Here is a 19,471-nt window from a genome sequence, read left to right as displayed (position 1 = left end):
GTTCAATGACCATAACCTACTGATCAACAGAACGATAATTTCTTTTTTTTTTTTTCAATCTTGTGCCTGTTTTGATGTAGTCTTCAACGAATTTGTCTGCAGCGACAACCATTTCATCTCACAGATGCCGTGGCAACAGATCTTCCAATTATTTGCTCGATGTCTTCCAGTCTCTGTCTTCTGCTACAGCTTTTACTGTCTACATCTCCCTCTGATAGCACGGAATTTCTTCCCTTATACCTTAACAGATGTTTCTTCTTGTCAGTGTTTTCCGAATGTTTTCTTCCTCGCCGATTTTGCGGAGAACTATCCCATTCCTTTTGGTGCAATACATTTCCAGCATTCTTTGTTTTCCTCTGTATTCTTTGTTTTCCTCTATAGTTTTTGCCCTCTACAGCCCTCTGTTTAGTTCCATGGAAGTTACTTCCAGTTGTCTTAACAGTTTTCCGGCCATCCTGTCCCTCCCTATTGTCGGTGTTGCCATTAATGCCTTTCATTGTTGATTCTCCAGAGAACCTCCTCATTCCTTACCTTATTTGTCCACCTGATATTCAACATTACTCTGTAGCACCACATCTAATGCTTCGATTCTCTTCTTTTGCAGTTTTCTCACAGTCTATGTTTCACTACCATACAATTCTGTGCTCCAATCGCACATCCTCAGAAATTTCTTCATGAAGTTGATGCCTATGTTTGATACAAGTAGACTTCTCTTCGCCAGAAAAGCCGTTTCTTCCAGTTCTAGTCGGCGTTTTATGTCCTCCTTGTTTCCTATAGCTTAGCCTAATTTTTCTCAGACTTTCGAATATTGTGCACCATTTGACATTGTCGAACGCTTCTTCCAGGTTGACAAATCCTTATGAAGGTGTCTTGAATTTTGTTTAGTCCCTCTTACATTATCAATCTTAATGTCAGAATTGTGTCTCTGGTGCCTTTACTTTTCCTAAAAACATACTGCTTGTCATTTAACACATCTTAGATTTTGTTTGTAATTCTTCTGTGTATTATTCTTGTCAGCAACTTCGATGCATGAACTGTTAAGCCGACTATGCGATAATTCTCGCACTTGTTGGGTCTTCCAATCTTCGGAACTGTATGGATGATATTTGCCGAAAGTCAGATATTACATCACCAGATTCATACATCCTGCACACCAACAAGAAAGCCGTTTTGTTGCTGCGTCTCTAAATGATTTTAGAAAACCAGATGGAATGTTACTCTGCCATATTCGATCTTAGTTCTTTTGAAGCTCTTTCTAATTCTGATTCTAATGCTGGATGCTTTCTTTACTATTCCGATTTCTGTTTATTCCTCTACCATGTCATCAGACAAATCTTCCCCCTCATAGATGTCTTAAACATACTCTTTTCACATACCTGCACTCTCCCCTGCATTTTATGTTGGAATTCCCACTGCACTCATAGTGTTCTCACCCTTCGTTTTAATTTCACCGAAGTTAGTTTTGATTTTTCTTGTCTTGATCATTCCCTCCGCTAATCGTTCTTTTCCGACTTCTTCACATTTTCATCTAACCATTTCGCCTTAGCTACCCAGCATTTCTTATTCATTTCATTGCTAAATTCTGAATTCTTGAATTTCCCTGAACATTTTTATAGCGCCTTCTTTCATCAATCAGCGGAAGTATTTTTCTGTTATGCATAGTTTCATCGCAGCTACCTTTTTTTGGACCGCTGTTTTTCTCTCCAGCTTCTATGAGTGCCCTTTTTAGAGATTTCCAGTCCGCTTCAACAGAAATGCCTATTGTGCTCTCCCTTTACTCCGTATTTAGAGCCTCTTCATTCCTTACTAACCCCGTATCCCATTTCTTTGCGTATTGATGCTTCCTAATTAGTCTCTTAAACTTTAGCCAACTCTTCAGCACTACTACAGTGTGATCTGAGTCTATGTCTGCTCCCACATCCGCATTACAACCCAGTATCTGATTTAAGAATCTCTGCCTGATCATGATGTTGTCTAGCTGCAGCCTTCCCGTGTCTCCTGGCCGTTTCCCAGAATATCTCCTCCCCTTGCGATTGTTGAACTAACTATTCGCTATTACTAGTTGAAACGTATAGCAGATCTCAGTTAGTCCTTTCGTGTCTCATTCCTAATAGCAAGCCATATTCTCCCATAACCCTATCTTCTACTCCTTCCCCTATAACCGCATTCCAATCCCCCAAGACTACTAGATTTTCATGTCCCTTTAAGTACCGAAGTGCCTTTTGAATGTCCTCGTACACATTGTCTATCGCTTCATGTTTAGCTTGCGACATCCAGATTTATACGTGAACAACTGTTGTCCATGGTGATTTACTGTCGACTCTAATGAGAGCAACCATATCACTGAACTGTTGATGGGAACTCACTCTCTGCCCTATCTTCCTGTTCATAACGTATCCTGTTGCCATTATATCATTTTCGATGTTGCTGGTATTACTCTATAGTCACTGACCCCTACTACATCTAGACTGAGCCTGCGGATTTCCCATTCCAGATTTTCCAGGTTCCCTGCCACGTTCAAACTTTTAACACTCCATCCCGTGACGTGTAGAACGGTTACCTTTCGTTTGCTGTTGAATCTTTTTCTCATTGTCACCTGCCCCTTGGCAGTCCTCTCCCAGATATCTGAATGGGGGAGTAGTTTGGAATCTTTTGCCAATTGAGCGGTCATCATTACGCTTTATTGCTGTGGTTTCCATGGCCTTCTGTATCCTCATACCGTTGATAATTTTTCATTCTTCCGCCTTTAGAGGCAGTTTACCGTCCAAAGGGCAAAAAAGGGCCCTGAAATTGTGTACGCTCCTCTGGCTTTTTTGACAACGTGACTTATTATGCCGGAACTCTTCACCAGCTTTTTCTGATGACATTTATTCAAAATTTAAGAGGTGACAGGGTTCGAACCCGGGACCGCTGACGCAATGAAAACTTCAGTTGAAGTAGAGATTCTTACATTAACTACAGTAGTATTTCAAACCGTGAGGGAAACCGGTGAATAGAAGTAGCCACGTATTTTTAGTATTTTTACTGCTCTGGTTTATGTTTTATATTCTTTGCGCTAAGAGAATTCTTGTACAGTACTTCTCAAGATGAATACTTCACCTTAAAATTGCATAAAATCTATTGTATTTACACTGTAAACAGGTGGTTGAGCCGACATTTTAAAACTGATTTTTACAAACACACGACACATCGATTACGAATAAAGTCGGTAGCTGGACATCGATCCCAGAATATTCGACAACTGTAATTTAACAAACGCTGAAGTTTACCTTAATTCAGAGCTCTATCCATATGATAATTTGCGAGTAGAGTGGAACCATAACGTTGAGAGTTTGCTGTTTGAAATGTATTCAAAGTTCGCCCTTCTTAATATGAGGGTGTTAATGAAGAAGATGCGTGCATGCTAGTTCCATGGAAATTGAAGAACTTGGCCCTCACCGTCGTGATGAATTGTTCTAAACAGAGTGAGAGCATTAAACAGGGCCCAGTATATGACCCAGTCCATGACATTAAAGAATACGAATATTCATCAAATGTCTTTCGTTCACTTATGCATATGCTCTTGCACTGCATGAGCATGTAATTAATTGTTCACCACTCATGGGAACAGTGCAGTCAGAGATGTAAATAACGAATTACTGTGTCTCATCTAAAGCATTTAACTCCAAACACCATTATAGACACCGAAGCCTTGTACAACAAACGTATGCAGTGTATATTTAATGATGTTTTTCATTTCCTTAACCACAGTTCAGCAAATGTTGCTGCATATGGTCCTCCGCACGATGCACTTGGTTCATGCACCCATGCTGATTGCTGTTAATCGGCGACGAAGGCTGGAATTTGCACGCCAATACCACAACTGGTTGGTCAGTGAATGGCATCAGGTGGCTATTTTCTATTAATCACGTTTTCTGCTCCATATAATAGATGGCTATTCGCGTCTATGGCTTGAAACGCCTGAAAGGAAACACACTGCACCGCTCGCCGGAACAGTACATACCGGAAGAGGGAGCGCTACGTTCTGAGGAATATTTATGTGGCATTCCGTGGGTGATCTAGTCATTACAGAAGTCACAATGGATAAATGTATGTATACATCTATCCTTGAGGACCATGTCTACCCCCATATGCTGTTTGTTTTTCCTCGGCGTGATGGCATCTACTAGAGGGCAAATGCAACTGCTCGAAGCGCATGCGTCGTTCAAGAGCACCAGGGTGAGGTTATCGCAGTGGTCTTGCCGCCAAAGTCCCCATTTCGGCCACGAGATTGCACCACGGATCCTCAACGTAGAATTCTAATCCATCTGTCCACGGCATTGGAATCAGTATGGCTACACATTCCTGTCCCTTCTTCCCTGCGTGAACCACACTGACTCTCTTGCTGCACCTCTAGCAGCGGTATGCGTCGGAAAGGTGGCTATTCAGGTGGTCATATATATATATATATATATATATATATATATATATATATATATATATATATATATATTACATCCCCGTATCAGTGTTGTCATTCCCAACCTCTGCTTTTTTCGTGGAAGCATACACTAGAAATCACATCCAGTGGACTGATACCATTTGTAGCAGGTGTAGGGATTTCGAGTTAGCAGCTAGCGGTACATGTATCCAACAGATTGGGCTCAGTCAAGGTATCAATTCAATATCTTAGAACAAAACATAGCATCAGATTGTTTGCAAGCATTAATTATTTTCCAGCACACATACATATACACATGGATGGACATATAATTACATGAGAAATCGTCATATCTTAGCCGTGCCACTTTCATAACCATTACCAGCCTCCAGACTATGGAGCCAGTATTTTTTCCATCGGAATGAACTGTGCGTACGATATATTTTGGCTTTGAGTTCCCTTTCATAGAGTTTGGCTGCCTGGCATATCTCTTTTTAACTTTAAATGCGAACCTTTTAAGTTAGGCTTTCTCATGACTGTTATTGACATTAAATGAAACATCAGGTTTATTGTTACCCATCGCCGTTTTATTTATCTCCACGACGCGTTTCAAAGGTTTAAACCTCCATCATCAGGTGGATTTACTTTAGTTAGCATGACATTTGTGTGTGTGTTATGTTAAGATTTTTTGGAGGAACTGGTGGCACTCTCTAGTGGAGAAACAAGACACGAATTTCAGAAAATAGTTCTGGGCTTCTTCTGACAAAAAATTAAACTTGTATTTCTAAAAATATATCGCGTCTGGAAACTGCTGGTGCCAGGTTCGTATAGCAGAAGCGAAGAAATTATCGCAAAGTACAAAGAATATACATCGTAACAATATTATTACAAAATAATTTTTTACAGGATTTGGAGGTGTTTGTTTCTAGGTGTCGGATACATGCGTTGGAATAAGTACTTCAGGTGGCATATAAATCCAATTTTGAGAAGTTAAAGCAGCTTAAACTTCATACTCGTTTATGCAATCAGGTAAAATGTTATAATGGCTTAAACCTCATGCTTGTTTATAACAATGAGGTGAAATGTTACAGTCTTTAAGTACAATAATCATATTGGCTACATCGGTAAAATTATACATAAATAACAACTTTGATTGGGATTAATAGATAGATATGAAAGGCTGTAGGCAGCAGGAGAGGAAGAAAAAAAGAAAATGAAACAGAGAGGGAGGGTGGAAAGAGTGATAGTATGAGAGCAATATTTACATGGCAAGGGGTCTTAATATTATATATGTTACATATATTAGTTGCCTTAATGCTTTAAAATATTTAGATGGATGTACAATTTGTACCAGTAGTTGATGTAGATATAGTTTCAAGCTGACTAGGGGAACAAGCTGTTAGTGTGATTCTATATCTGTAAATGAGGTCAATCTCTTGTACTCTTAGCGGCTGTCATGGTAACATGACTAAATATTGATGTTAAACATTAAGGTGTATGTGTATGTGTGTGTGTGTGTGTGTGTGTGTGTGTGTGTGTGTGTGTGTGTGTGTGCAAATTTTAGTGATTTTAATGATGTGGGCAGTTGCTGAAAACAGAGATAATACTATTGTAAATACTGTCATTTTTGTCATTTAAGATAGATTCCGCTTGTTTTGTTTGGCGTTCGTATATTTCGAGTGTTTCAAGGATGTCTAGTTTTCTGCCTTTTGATTCAAATGGTTCAAATGGCTCTGAGCACTATGGGACTTAACATCTATGGTCATCAGTCCCCTAGAACTTAGAACTACTTAAACCTAACTAACCTAAGCACAACACACAACACCCAGCCATTACGAGGCAGAGAAAATCACTGACCCCGCCGGGAATCGAACCCGGGAACCCAGGCGCGGGCTGCCTTTTGCTTCTATATGTAAGATGCTGATACTTGTGTTGTTTATATGGTGTTTTGTTTCATGTAGGTGGGTGGCTACTGCTGATGTTTGGTATTTTTTTGTTTTTTAGTGTTGCCATGTCTTCTTTGAATCTAATCTCAAATGGAGTGCCTGTCTGGCCTATGTAGAAGCAGTCCCAGTCCAAACATTCCACCTGGTACACGGCTGTGCGATGAAGCGTGTGCTGATGTTCTGGGGTAACTTCTGTCCAATCTTATTGTCTGTTATAAAGGATATGCCTATGCATTTTCCTTTGAAGACATTCGCAGTTTTACATGAACTGTTACCTAGAAATGGGATTGTATGGAAGATGTTAATTTCTTTTTGTGCTGTGATTGCTTTGCTATTATTGAGCGTTTTAGGGTGTCTACTATGGAGCTGTTATAATCATTTGCAATAGCTGTTTGTTTTATTATTTCAATTTCTTGATTACATTTGCCTTCAGAGAGTTGTAGTTGGATAGCTCTACTGATCATGTACCAGAATGCTGTCGTTTTGTATGCTGTGGGGTGACAGGACGAGTTGTGAATTGTAATATGTGTCGTGGTAGGTTACCGATAAATTTCAAACTGATGTCTGTTATTCTTTATTCTTATGGCAAGGTCTAAGAAATTTATACTGTCGTCTGTTTGGTGTTCAACTGTGCATTTTATGTTTTCATGGGAGTTGTTGAATAACAGATTCAACTCATTGACGTCATCTTTAGTTGATTAAAATGATGGTATTATCTACATATCTGAAGTAGTAGATGATATTTTTGAGGAGGTGGTGATTAGAATTCAGGATTTTGTCTTCTAGGTTACTTATAAATATTTCTGCTAGCAATCTGGAAAGATCTGAGCCCACTGCCAGACCTTCGGTTTGTTTGTAGATTTTATTGTCAAATTTAAAATAGTAGTGCAAAAGTGTGAATTCAAGAAGGTCCATTAGTTCAATAATGTGGGTAGAAGGGATTTTTTTTAGTGTTTATGTAGTTTGACATTTATTATATATAGTGTGGGATCTATTGGCAGGAAGCAGTAAAGGTTTTGTATGTCAAATGAGGCAAGTGTGGCTCCATCAGGTACTTGTATGTTTTTGACATATTGTTGTGTTTTTAAATGTTCTTTCACTATTAAATGTGTATGCTTCTTTGAGAAATCTGAAGAGAATTTTATCGAGTTTGAGTGTTGTGTTGTTCCTACAGTTCACTATAGGCCTGATGGGGGGTCCCATTTTTGTGGATCTTTGATTGTGATCTAAGGCAAGGTGCTTGTGGGCTCATTTTTACAATGTTTCTTCCTTCTCGGATGGCGAGTAGAAAGTTGGTATTGGCTCTGAGCACTATGGGACTTAACATATGTGGTCATCAGTCCCCTAGAACTTAAAACTACTTAAACCTAACTAAACTAAGGACATCACACACATCCATGCACGAGGCAGGATTCGACCTGCGACCGTAGCAGTCACGCAGTTCCGGACTGAGCGCCTTAACCGCGAGACCACCGCGGCCGGCAGTTGGTATTGTTAGAAATGTGTTTAATCTCCTTTTGTATTCTGGCTGTTGAATCTTTATGTATTTCTGTTATGTTTCTCGTTTGGAAGAAGTATGAAGTTTTTTCTATGTATGTTGATCTGTCCATCACAACAGTTGTTGTGCCCTTGTCAGCTTTTACAATTATTGCAATATTCATGTTTAATTTAGTGTTAATGGTACGTGTATGAGATTCTTCTCTTTTCTTACATGCTGGGAATTGTTTTGCAATTTCCTTCTCAATAATTTCATTTTGTGGAAAGCTGCTATTCTGTCATTTTGCTTCTTAAAGGCGATGGTTGAGATCTGTGTGATACTAGTGATGAGCCTTTCTTGGTTGTTTTGGTCCAGAGTGTTTTAAACCATTGCCGAGCAGTGCTTTTCTTCTGCAGTGCATATTATGATCGTGTTGTTGATAAAAGGTGTGTACAATGTGCGTTTCCTTGGTCTGTTTTGGCTCAGTTTGGGAGGTATTTCTAGCTTTATAAGATTGGCTAGGTTTTCTTCTGCGTCGCTTTTGTTTTCTGTACGATGAACTCGAGGTACTTTTTGACCTTTTTGCTCATGGAATCATAATCTAATCTATGAAGCGAATTTCACAACTGTAATTGAGCATTCTAATGCGGTGTGTTGTACATTTGTTTTTAGTATAAAATTCTTTCAGTTCGTTTTTCACCCAGAGTTTTCGTACGTTTTCCAATATTTTCTTTGCTGTTGACGTGTTTATTTTGATGTCAATCTTGACATAATTTTGAATGACGTTATTTTTGAAACAATTCCTATTTAAGTGAATAGGCTGTGTATTCACTGCAACTTTTTCTGCATTGTTTTTGTACTCGAAAATAGACTTGTTTGCCTGACTGGGTAGATTAACCGGGAACATTTTAATGTTATTAATAACATGTCTTTTTTATGCCGCCTAAGCGACTTGTCTGTTGTTAATGATGAGGAGAACACAGCACCATTCCCAAGCAGTGAAAATCTCTGACCCAGCTTGGACTTGGACCCCTCACAACGCACTGACCACCCCACTATACATGTGGACGTTGACCCCATTGAAAAAGCTAATGCATGGTCGAACATGAGTGGGCACATTGGAGCGTACATGTCATCGTTGGCATCTGTAACATCCAAAAAATTCATTACATTATGTCTATCCACAGAAAAATACACACATTGAAATGTTTCCTTTTACTTACTTGAAATCCTAGCACTGAGATGAGGACGTCTGCGACCATCACTGTGATCTCCAGAACTATACGTAAGTTCCATTGTGGAGGTTAGGTGACTACAAATATGATCCTACTTGTGTCGTCTCGTCTTTTATATAGTGTACTTAGAGGTAACACGAAATGCTGCCAACTGATTCAAATCTTGAGCCGGCCGGTGTGGCCAAGCGGTTCTAGGCGCTTCAGTTTGGAACCGCGCGACCGCTACGGTCGCAAGTCCGAATCCTGTCTCGGGCATGGATGTGTGTGACGTCCTTAGGCTGGTTAGGTTTAAGTAGTTCTAAGTTCTAGGGGACTAATGACCTCAGATGTTAAGTCGCATAGTGATCAGAGCCATTTGAACCGTTTGATTCAAATCCTGTATCTCTGACAGGAAATATGGATTATCATCATGAAAGCGACATGTATTAAATTAGAGCCATCACGCACCTGGAAACTAATTACATAAGGTGTCACACTAGATACCATCTTAGAACTTTTAACTTTTTCTGCGTATGTAAAATGTCTTTCATCTGTAACATTACCAAATGCCAATTCTGTTTTGTTTGCAGGTGACAGAAACATGCCAATAAACGGACAATCAAATATAATCTTAGGAAGATCAGTTAATGAAGTTTTCATAAATGTTAATATTACTAAAACTTGAAAAACACACTACATGCAGTTTAGAACTTGTTAGAGGTTTCCCACCAGTTTATGCCTAAGACTTGACGACAAACAGGTAGAAGTTGACAGTATTAAATTTGAATTTACGGCTTGATAACAAATTCAGCTGGAAGGAGCACAACACAGAAATGGTAAAGCACTGCAAATATTCTTACACGTACGTAATAAAGATTTCAGAAGGTTAGCATATTATAAAATATAAAGGCTAGCATATTATGCTTTCCATAATATATTACTTTTCTCCAGAAAAGCGTCCATTATTCACGAACACACATTTTCAAAACTTGTCAGCAACATAAATCGTTTACCCAGTTTAAAATAATCTAAAGCATCGATTGGTTGTTGGCAGCATCTAATCCGTTGATGAAGTTCTATGTGGACCCAAGCGATATGTATGTGTTATAAGTATTATAAAATAATTAAAGTATCACACAGTATGATTTCTGTAAAAATTAAATGCAGTAACCTGATCATTGTGAATCAGTGTTGTAAAACGGCATCCCTATTTGACGATACATGGCTACATATAGAGTACGAATTACAAAATGCACTTCAGCCTGTTAACGTGATTGCTTGACAATTCATACAGTACAACACGTGTTTAAATACAGGTGTTAAAACTATTAAAATAGAAAACTGAATGATAAGTAAGATAGTCCACTGTAGCTGTCTATATTTAATTCCATTAGACACGCACACAACCGGTTTCGCAGCGTCTAAGTTGCATCTTCTGGTGTATATAAACTTCATGTCATATGGTAAAGGGATTTGCTACACAATGACGCAGAGTAACAGTTGGCATGACTAGTCAGTGTTCTGAGTACTCCTCAAACGATAAAAACCGTCATCAATTATGAATCACGAACTGTCGTCACTTCACCGGTTAATGTAATTTCCTGTGGGCCTATGTCAAGAAACAGACGATGCCAATAATAAATATTTTCCAGGGAAGCACTGGGTCTGCATATTAACATGTATCGTGACAATTTATTTATTACCTTTTAAATTAAATTACGTTTAAGATTTTTTGACTTATTCCACTTCCATGAGAACCATTTTAATTGGAATCTGTGGAACATACAGTAGCATATTTGTTTTTCATTGTAAGTATGTGCTGCGTATTTTGAGTTTTCTGATATAGTCAGCTTCCTGGAGGATCACCACAATATGGATCCGCTGGAATATAAAGTACATCTAATCTAATCTAACTTAATCTAATCTCACGTCTGCAGTGGAGGTGAGCAGGTAGTGTGGAGGGGAAGAGTGGGTGCACAACCAATGTCCTGATACAACTATAGATCATCAGTTACAGGGTTGGTGGGTTTGAGATCAACTTAGATCGCAAAATTTGAATGTGACATCATCGGGTGGGCATCCTCCTGACCCTTCGACCTCGGCAGAGGGAGTTGCGGAGAGTCTATGACAAGTGATGCCTGAAATTCAATGGTCCTGAGAGGATCTTGGTAACTAATAAATTCAGCTTTCAGCCTAACGTTTCCCTTTGTATGTAATGTGTGTGGTCCCACATGCATTTAATATGATACGTGTTTCAGGAATGAAACGATGCTGGGTGATAGGATGCCATATGCTAATGCCACTGTGACTATGGAACAAAGAGAGAGGCAAGGCACTTCCAGCTGGTCCTTGGAAGCAAACAACACGCATACAGGATTTCTTCAGGTAACATGCATCAACCAGCAGCAAGTGCAGCAAGGTCTCATCATCTCACAGTCGGTGTTTGCACTTGCTGGTCATTGTGAATTTTTACAATAAGGATGACGTAATTGTTTCCCTCTGTGCTGCTACAATATACCACAAAATACCTTTTGTGGTATTTACTTAATATAGAACGCTTGGCTGTCACGGTACTTAGTTAAAAAAACACCACTGAGTAATTATCACGTAACAATAGTGTACTTTCCAGTCTCTCAACTGTACTTCGTTTAAAAGAGTCTCTCACACATATGACCTGCCTCCAAATAATGAATCATCCTTGACACCTCACAAGTTTGATAAACAACCCTCCATATTGTATCACATCATGGTATCTGGTGAAGGAGTTGTTTCTTCTCGGGAAAGGAGAGAATGGACTGGTTTGGAAACTTTGGAAGGCAAGTGGGCTTGTGGCTGCGTATAGGATGGTAGCTTTAGACTAGATGGCCTTTCGACCTCCCGCCATCTTGGCAATGTCTGACGTCATAGCTTCGACATCTTGAAAAATTCTGGTAACCGAGCAGGCTGTTCCAGTATTCACAACCAACTGGAAAACATTTTATTTCCAATTTTTGTATTTCCCACCATTTATGTGCACCATTTGGCGTAAAGGAGTTGCAGAGCGGAATGGGGAAGGGAGAGGGGCTGTGGTAGTGGATGGGAGTCATAAATTATTATGAATTTTCGTGATCCTATGTAAAGTCTCGTTACTGGGAGTGGTTGTATTTAATTTATTTGTAGGGGCGTGCAAGATTACACAAATACAAATTTCGATTTTTTTTCCTTCTCCTGCTACACCTTACCACATAAAAAACGCCTGCGGTAATTGATTAACATTTAATCGTGGGCTATTGTTGTGATATAATGTAATATTAAGGAATACGATCAATGTTCTTAAATTACTTTACGAATTTTGCCTGAAGTTGAATGATTCCGTAACGTGAAAATGAGCATTAGTCTCCCACTCCACAATTTGACTTACTATGGACAAGATATATTTCTATGTAAACTGAGTGTTAGTTTTTATTTACTTCTATTCCAAACTAGAGAAATTTAAGCATTTCCAAATACCTCTCCAGACATACACCTGTCACACAGCCATCCCATAATCTCTAAACACTTATTTTTGTATCTCATTTTTCCAAGATCGTGTCTGGTAACCTTTTATAAACACTGTAAGCCTCCACTTCTTACAAGAGTAGATGAGATGTTCAGGATGACCAGCAAGTCTGATTTAGGATTGTTACAGAATATTGTTTCAGTCTTTGTTTTATTGTAAGTCTTTCAAGTATTTTCCAGTACTCCAACACTTTCTGTATGCAAATCCAGCCTGCCATTCAGTACAGAAGCAGTAAATTCCAGTAAAAGTTACTGAAGTCAAATCTTTTTGGCGTCTTGCTGAAGAAAGTAGCTTTTCCACTCCAATCTTTATCCAATAGGAGGCATGAGAACGCAGGTTGGTCGAAGTCAGAGCACAGTTACTTGGTTATTTTGGTTGCCAACATTCATACAGAGCGGATACAAGTTTGTACTTGAGCCTTCAGGCTTCAGCTTTCGCAGTCCGCCTCTGGCCCTGTTTGCCATGACACCGCAGCAGTTACACGAACGTGAAGTCCCAACTCTCCTCTTCCCCTTTCTTTAATTATCTTTAACCAAATTCCTAGTTTGGCAGTCAAATTTTACATCCGACCCCACACCGTGGCCTCTTTTTAGTCAGTATACCAAGACTGTATCCCCATTGCAATGAAATTTTACTGCTTCATTTCGCCAACAACCTTCCGATACACATGTGTCCCACTCTCAACTTGTAGAGATGAAATTTTGTTCTGATCAGAAAATAATCTTTGAAATATTACACTTGTTCACTTAATTAAATCCAGCGCAAATTATGTATCAAGCATGGCTATAACACTGTGTAAATAATTAATGAACCAAAAAAGAAAAAAAAGTGCATCTACCACCTTTCCCTGCGCATCACACGATGCGTAGTAGAAAATTTTTCCAGTTTTTTAAACTGCTGTGGGAGTTTACAATTTTTTGTTGGATGTGATTCGTGTGAGAAAGTAGTTCTGCTTCTACCTATCATGCTTTCAAGGTATTCTGCTTCCTTCGTTACACAGCAATACACAGCACGACAAAAAACAGCCAAGCTCCCACAAGCCATGGTCGGATGTCAAATGAAGCTTTGGACACGTAGCACCATGGATGTGTATGTAAATGATGAGAACTTCAATTCTCTGCGTCATGTGGAGTGGTCACCAGAGGGCACTGGTTTTCTTTTTGTTTAGTGTTGCTACCCGAAATGGTTCAAATAGCTCTGAGCACAATGCGTCTTAACTTCTGAGGTCATCAGTCGCCTAGAACTTAGAACTAATTAAACCTAACTAACCTAAGGACATCACACACATCCATGAGCGAGGCAGGATTCGAAACTGCGACCGTAACGGTCGCTCGGCTCCAGACTGTAGCGCCTAGAGCCGCACGGCCTTTACAGCCGGCGTTGCTACCCGCCCGGATATCGTATGTAAGGGATGTGAACAGCGTTATCAGCACCTTACAGAGTTTGAAAGTGTCCTCATAGTGAGTCTTCAACGGGTGAGATGGGCGATCATATAATTTTCATATTTGTGGGGCTTTCGGATGTGGCACAAATCTAATGGTGGAACTTAAGTTCAGACATACACGTTGTGTGGTCGACCATGTCTGATGATCAAAATGGAGTTTTGGCGTACTGTGCAACAAACACATAGCAAATCCTTCCCATGCGGGCTGTCCCCACTTGCCATGCGAGACCCACCACACTGTCTCTCTCGGTGAGAGACTAGCAGCAGCCTGAGTGGGTCATTACTATGTCATGCTCCGGCTGACATTAACGGTACTACACAGACGGACGCTTTTGAAATAATACCGTGACCAGGGAGCACTGAGCGCTGATGAATGGCCTCACATTGCTTTTAGCGATGAACCTCAGTACTCTTCTACCTCGGATGATCATTGTCGGCGATTATGGCCTCTGTCCGGAGAAACATGTACCATTCTTCATTCTTCCAGTATCTTAATACATCACTGTATGGGGAGCCATCGGGTGTAACTTCAAGTCACGACCTTAGGATAACGCTCGTCCAGGAATAGCACGTGCCTCTATAAAATGCCTGCGTGTCGTAGAGGTACTGGTCAGCAAAATCCCAAAATCTGTGCTTGGTAAGGCAACTGAATCAATGTGTGCATCAAAATAATACTGACAAACTTGCGAGTTATTTGTAAATTCATCCCTTAGTCTCTGAAATAACATCATATACCTTGTAAATCAGTTCACTTTTCGTTCCCTCCCCCACTACCCACGTCGACCTGTATATTTCACTTCCTTAGGTCAATTACTGTATATACACTTTGACAATAGCGCAACTGCATGCAAGTCAAAATCTTAAAACAAAATTGAGAATGGCCTAAGGGTGGACCTCGAGATCATCACCAACTACAGTGTAGATCAACAAAAAACGATTCCAAGCAAAAACCAGCTGTGTCTGTAACACCTTGACAACAGGGAGGCAAGAATAGAACTAAATATCGTTGGAACGATAAGCGTCTGGAAAACGTTTCCCCACCCAACATACCTGGTCATCACACTCGATAAAGCCTTGACATATAAGAAACATATTGAGAAAAGTGAAGCAAATGTCCAAGAACACAACGGCGTTTTAAATAAATTAACGTCTCTAAGATTAAGGGGATAACACATTTTAATATACTCCACTGTACTGTTTCTCAGTCGCCGAGAGTGGATGCGGGGCTTGGGAGAGATCAAAGCACGACTAAAAATTTACAGGAACCTTAATGATGTTTCAAGAAAGATAACTGATTACGTGACACCAACTAGAGTGGATAATTTGTATTCATTATCAGGTGTTGCTCCACCATATACCGCTAGAAAGTTCCTGAGCTTTAATGGAACAAACAGATAAATGACAAGCAACAACCAAATACAATCATCGAACTGAACGCAAATGACTGAAACTAAGAGGAAGTCTTATAAATTCACTGCAGCCATCTGAGGTGTTCCGACGTTCACTCTGCCAACAAGAATGTACAAATGCTCGTAAGAGCGTTTACCCTCCGGTTCTCATCTGGAGTGATGGCACGAGCGAAATGTGAACTGACTTCGTACGAGTATGGAGAGGTGAAGAAAACCGGTGAGCAAATGTGATTTTGTACATGCAGACAAGTGTGCGCCTGGTGAAATTCTGGGTTTCTGAGAAGCCTGTTAGTGGTCGCGCCCCAAGAGTGTACTCAGGAGGAACTTATAAAGTTTAGCGGGACAGCTACTGTATACATTTAATTGTAATACGCGAAATATATTACCTTTTTAAGGTCTATTATATTACGTTTCCCTATATGACAGGTATGATACAGATAATATACAGTTTTATTTTGTTTGTTTCTTTTGTTCTGTTGTTACGTTCAAAGATGTAGTGCATAAATCCTGTCATCAAACCCAAAACGTGAAGGAATCTAAAGATCATTGCCCGTAGCAGTTGACAAACATTTCTATGCACAGAATGCAGTCTTCAGTCCCGGTGGATATCAACCAAATGAAATTCTGAAGTTACGTTAGGGAAACATAAAGGAATAGCACCTTGATAAAAGTTGTTTGCAAGGTCCCCCCTCTCTTCGAAAGACTGTTGAACAGTTCTCACGCAACTCCGCACTCTGCGTTATGTTCATCACACTAACGTTTAAATGTCTGAGCTGATACATTGTGTCCAGGGACCAAATATCAGAGAGCCAGACAGACTCACCTGTACCGCTGACTTTCCGAGAAGGGGGCGGTGCTTACGCTCTGCGCGGTGCACTTTAAGTGCTTTAAGTATTTGGCTCAGAGAGCAGGGAACGTGCCGCCAACTAGTTTACGCTTGCTTGGGCACAAAACACTGGTTTTTATTGCCGCGCTGACGAAACTTTTACTTCGTTCTAAACAACATTTCACATTTCCTCTACAGACAAACACGGTTATTTCGTCGTCAGTTTTTAAACAAGTCACTTTCTCACGAGCAAGTTTGTAAGATCTATATTTTGTGCCTGGTCAGACTAATATTTTCAACTCTTCTTCTGTCGATCACTGTTTCAAAACTCACCTCTAACCAGCTATAGGAGACGAGGTGAAGTGGTGAAGGCACTCGTTTCGGATGCGAGAAGAGCTTGTTTAAAATACCCATTTGCCCTCTAATTTATAGACATCCTGTTGTATCTTTCTGTCAGTTTATGAAGACAGGATGGTTCCCACAAAACAGCTGTATAAAATTATATTTCGCATTCGTGAGTAACATGATCATATGACGCATCTCTAGTGACATGTACATCAATGGAACGATCGAACCAAGTCTTCCTTCTTTGCTCAATTCGGAACAACAGGACTGAAACAGTTGTTTAAAAATGTCGTGAACGATTCTGGCTAACATGTTTCTGTTGGTGTACCTTAAGGAGTTTGTCTTGAATGGATAGATGTTCTACACGGAACACACGCTTTGTGTCCCGTTTACTTGAACAATAAATACATTTTGGGGATCCTGTCTTGAATTGTTGATCTCTTCATACCCAAGGATTCACAACGTTGACACGTACACATGTCAAATTTTGGTTTGAAATGTTCTAAAGCAATCTTTTGTAGTATACTATTTGATCACAGCCGTAGGCTCGAAATTGTAATAGTGAAAATGAAGAACTTTCAAAAAGATGACAACCATCAGCTCTTTTGAAAAACTAAATGTGTGTTTGCTCAGTGATTAGGTGTTAAAACACTTTTATTATAATGTCAGTTCCGAGAACCTTAAATATTCCACAGCTATTGTGCAGTAAAATTTGTATTCATCTTACAGTAACAGACCAAGAAATTTTGGTCCACGTCTCAAGTGTCCGCCACAAATCGGCATTGCAGTCATGGCTCTCCAGCCGCAGCCATGCTGCCACTGGGTCTAAGGTGGTGCTGATGGTAAAGTCAAAAACAAAGATGATGATGGTGGAAAATTCAAAACGACAGGTGGCTGCGTGTGAAATTAAAAATCGCTAAATGGTGGAATTAAACCAATTCTGATAGCGAGAAATTAGGAATATTTAGTACATTCAGGAAAAATATTTAAAAAATGCAAAAGTCGGTTGAACTACCTCACTTGTGCTAGTGGCCATTATGTCGCTTTGTACAAAAATGTACAAATGATATGAAATTTGTGACAAATTATCAAGTACCAAATGACGTGAAGCTTACGCATCATGTTAAAAAGTATCTGAACAATCTGAACTTTTTCTGCCATGCACAAATGTACCTCCATGATATGAAATTTGCAACGTGTTCAGAAGTATATGAACGGTTTGAATATTCTGTATCAGGGTCAAAAGTATTCAAGCGATCAAAATTTTGTGCGTTGTTCAAATGTAACTGAACGACCTGGATTATTATCAAAATAATACACCAAGAGCGTAACTTATAAAATCTACATATTTAAAATATGTCAACAAAACACACGCACATTCACACACACATACACACACACACACACACACACACACACACACACACACACACACACACACGTACACACACGAATGCGCGGACAATGTTTATACAATGAACTTCAAAGTACAACAACACTTTTCAGCACTCCCGGTAGCTGAGTGGTCAGCGCAACCGACTGTCAATCCTAAGGGCCCGGGTTCGATTCCCGGCTGGGTCGGAGATTTACTCCGCTCAGGGACTGGGTGTTGTGTTGTCCTAATCATCATCATTTCATCCCCATCGACGCGCAAGTCGCCGAAGTGGCGTCAAATCTAAAGACTTGCACCCGGCGAACGGTGTACCCTACGGGAGGAACTCGTCACACGACATCATCATCATCAGCACCTGTTGTTCGATCCATGTATCTTACATCGTGTAAGACACAATGGACTCAGAAATTAATATTTCTCCATCTAAACTGTTCCAAATACACATAATGCTTGTCTTCACACGGTGCTATATACATGCACGTAAGATCTATAACTTGCTTGTGTTAAGTAACAGCATTTTACATTAAAGTAAAATAGAAAATTTCTTCTACAAGGCTACTAATAATCCAATAAATTTACAGGTATGCATTACGTATAAAATCTCTAATACATTTGCTGACAGAGTAATACTGTAAGTAAATTCAGCATGCAGAATCTGAAGTTCTACGTGGACACAACCACTGTTTGTAGACGGGGAAAGTTGAGCAAATATAAGATAAAACAACGCGACTGGAAAAGGAACTTCCGCTTAACACTACGGAAGCTTAAGTGATAAGGAAAACTTGGAATCCAGTGGTCACTATACACCTGCTCGTAAGTACTGCGTCTTGGCGTTGGTAAGTAATGTAATATTTTACATTAAAGCAAAACGACAATCTCTTATGGAAGGCCAGTAATAAATGCAATAATTTAATAAATATATATTAAATATAAAATTATCTGTGAATCATTTATGTTGAAGAGTGATGCTGAACGTAAATTTAGGCTACAGGAGATCTATTCCAAAAAAGTTACTTGTGTTAAAAAAAGGTGATTATATATAATGTTAATTACATCAGGAGATATTGAAACGTAAAATTGATGTTTGTGTATCACTCCTCCACTGTTCGATCGTGTGTATCGGAGAGCACCGAATTACGTAGGGATCCAAAGGGAACGGTGATGGACCTTTGGTACAGAAGAGACTGGAACACCACATTTTAGGGATTTTTAGCCAGACTCTAGTGGATAAATGCTGCATCCAACTAGCCGGGAAAATTTCAACTTGTCCCAGTGCAGGGAGCTGACGCTATGAGCTACGATGGCACAAATGCTGGCCGTCCAGTTCACCTGGTCTTAATCCGTGTGACCTCTGGCTGTGGAACTGTCTGAAAGATGTTGTGTATAGTGCGCTGCTTAAAAACATAGGTGAATTGGAGGCACGCACTGTACAACGCACTCTGAACGTGATCCCTGATGT

General features: G+C 39.8%; 1 protein-coding gene across 1 annotated transcript in view; it reads right to left on the bottom strand.

Annotated features, from left to right (window-relative positions):
* Positions 1–16,340, bottom strand: part of LOC126267447 (uncharacterized) — a 56,270-nt gene extending 39,930 nt beyond the window's left edge. Inside the window, exon 1 of the mRNA XM_049972716.1 lies at positions 16,272–16,340. The gene's annotated coding sequence lies outside the window, so the exon portion shown is untranslated. The remainder of the gene's footprint in view (positions 1–16,271) is intronic.
* Between the last annotated feature and the right edge of the window lie 3,131 nt (positions 16,341–19,471).

The sequence above is a fragment of the Schistocerca gregaria genome, chromosome 4, assembly GCF_023897955.1.
Source record: "Schistocerca gregaria isolate iqSchGreg1 chromosome 4, iqSchGreg1.2, whole genome shotgun sequence".
Taxonomy (NCBI): domain Eukaryota; kingdom Metazoa; phylum Arthropoda; class Insecta; order Orthoptera; family Acrididae; genus Schistocerca; species Schistocerca gregaria.
This window is presented reverse-complemented; position numbering and strand designations above follow the sequence as displayed.